Source organism: Chrysochloris asiatica, unplaced genomic scaffold (genome assembly GCF_000296735.1).
Source record: "Chrysochloris asiatica unplaced genomic scaffold, ChrAsi1.0 scaffold00145, whole genome shotgun sequence".
NCBI classification, from domain to species: Eukaryota; Metazoa; Chordata; class Mammalia; order Afrosoricida; family Chrysochloridae; genus Chrysochloris; species Chrysochloris asiatica.
Window position 1 is genome coordinate 7,950,530 of NW_006408663.1, and position 2,833 is coordinate 7,953,362.

Sequence of the window (2,833 nt, forward strand, 5' to 3'; positions counted from 1 at the left end):
AGGAAGACCCCCAGCAAGATGGATTGGCACAGTGGCAGCATCAATGGGCTCAAGTGTGGCAAGAATTGTGAGGTTGACTCAGGATCAGGCAGTGTTTTGTTGTGTTGTGCATAGAGTCGCTATGATTCTGTACCATCTCGATGGAACCCAACAACAACAACAACTACTAATTTCTTTAGTCTGAAATTGATCAACCATGCAATAAAAATGTATTGATAATAACTGGTGATTGGAATGTGAAAGTTAGACAATGAATAAGAAATCTGTAGATGGATTGACGAATTTGAGTTGTGGTGTTGGAAACGAATGTTGAAGCTACCATAAACTGCCAGAACAAATAAGTCAGTGTAGGAAAGAATACAGCCAGAATGCTCCTGAGACTCAAGATTGGGGAGACTTCCATGTCTCTTACTTTGGACTTATTAGGAGGGACCAGTTTCTGGAGAAAGAAATCATCCTTGGAAAAGTAGAAGGTCAGCAAAAAAGGAAGACCTCCATTGAGATGGATTAGCACAGTGGCTGTAAACAATAGGCTCAAGCATAACAAAAATTGTGAGAATGGCAAAGGACTGGATGGTATTTTTTTCTGTTGTACATTGGATTGCTATGAGTCAAAGTCAACTTGACACCTAACAACAATAACAACAAGTTAATTATAGATTTAACTTTTGAACATATGCATATATATTTTTTTTAAAAAGACACACACATTTTCATCAGAAAATTTTGTCCTAGAAAGGGTTAAATTGAAATTTTGCTTGATTTAATTCTTGATAATGATAACAATATTACTAGTAAACATGTTTATGTCTAATTGAAACCTGTATACTTATCTTTATAAAAGAATACATAATCACTCTGGATAAGTGTCTACAATGAACAAAGCTAAAGGAGAAAATAAATATGCTAAGAAATTTTATGGAATTTATGTAGAAGATTAATGTAAATAACAAGTAACAGAATAAATTAAATTGGCAAGAATCTCACCTATACCAAATTTGCATAGGCAGATGATTATTATATAATTTAAAATGTCACTATATTGCAATTGACTCCTCATCTAATTTCAAAGATAACAAGAATACAAAACTTACTCACTGCTTATTGGCCTCTAAACATAGTCATTCATTATATCTGTTTAGTAAACAAATAGGGTTATCTGTGCTCTTCCTAAATTTACTCTCCTTATTCTATCACCTAAAATATACTTTCTGGGAAGCTGTTGGTATTGTGTTTGCTGCCATTAATGTGACTTTTAACTCATGAGAAAATCCATACACAATGAAACCAGACCTGTGTGATTCATATGGTATTCCTTGGCTGATTTTCTAGAATGTAAATGGCCAATCCTTGCTTCTTAGTTGGTTGTTGTTGTTGTTGTTGTTGTTACGTGCCGTTGAGTCGGTTCCGACCCATAGCGACCCTGTACAGGGTTTCCGAGGGTATAAATCCTTACGGGAGTAGAAAGCCTCATCTTTCTCCCGCGGAGCAGCTGGTAGTTTCGAACCGCTGACCTTTAGGTTCGCAGCCCGATTCGTAACCACTACGTCTCAAATCTCCACTGAAATCAGTTCAGCAGCAGAGCACCATGCAAGCTTACCCTGATAAATGAATGGTGTTTGGTTTGAAATGCATTGGTTGGGAGCTCCTACATGGAAGGTGAGACTTGTGCAAATGAAAAACCAGTGCCCACTTTCAGGCAGTTGTTTTTGTTGTTTAGTGCTGTCGAGTCAATTTGGATTCATAGAAAATTATATAGGGTTTCCAAGGAGTGATTGGTGAATTTGAACAACCGATCTTTGGGTTCAAATCAACCTTGTTGTCTAGTGTTTTATCCTACAGGACCACACCAGACCTCCCACAGTAGGCTAGGGAAATTGTAGGTTTCAAATCACTTTTTTTCTCAACTTTCAAAGATCACTGTCTTTCACTGCCTGAAGCCTAGTATCTTGAATATCAGTTGTTCAAATATTTTGTCTGACTTTGTGACTGTTTATGTAAGAGGATAAATACTGTTTATTTAGTTTACTATTTCATCTTGGCTTGTACAGAAGCAAACCTTTTTGTCAGAATAATATAATTTATGTACAAGTCATCTGTTTTATACAGATTCTTAATAGTGAAGAAAATGTTTTACTAATGGTTAATATCAGAATTCGAGTTAGAATCCATATCATCCATATCATATTTTATAAAAATATATTTAAAAACTTAATACCAAAATTCAATTTGTTTTTATTACTGAAGATTACCTTAAATATTTGGTATACTTTGCCAGCCATGAACAACAAAAAACTTATAAAATGACAAAATATCCAGAATAGGTTGATTGCTTTGATTAATAAATTTCCCTCAGTCAAGACATGTTTTGTGAGGTACAAAGAGTTAACATTGGAGAACATAAATTGCTCAGATATTGTAAAAATCTTTCCATGATTTCTCTGTAGGCTTAATGACTAATCAAAATATAGTTAATGAGATCATTTTAGTCAATATGTGTGTAATTCATAATTGTGAATCATATATTCCACTGAATGACATGCATTTTATTTTTATTCATTCATTGCACAAATCTTTTTTAAACATCTACACTATTCCTTGCTTATTGTATCTTTTGAGGATATATTATGAACATGTAAACAGTGTTCTCATCCATACAAAACTAGCATCTTTGTTAGTAAGAGAGGCAATTAACACATAAAAATACTTAATGGAAAAGGTAAGAATGACTGCTGTAGAGATTAGTTGTTGTTAAGTGCAATTGAGTTGGTTCAGACCCGTAGTGACCTTTATAGGGTTTCCAAGGAGAAGCTGGTGATCTAGAACTGCCGAC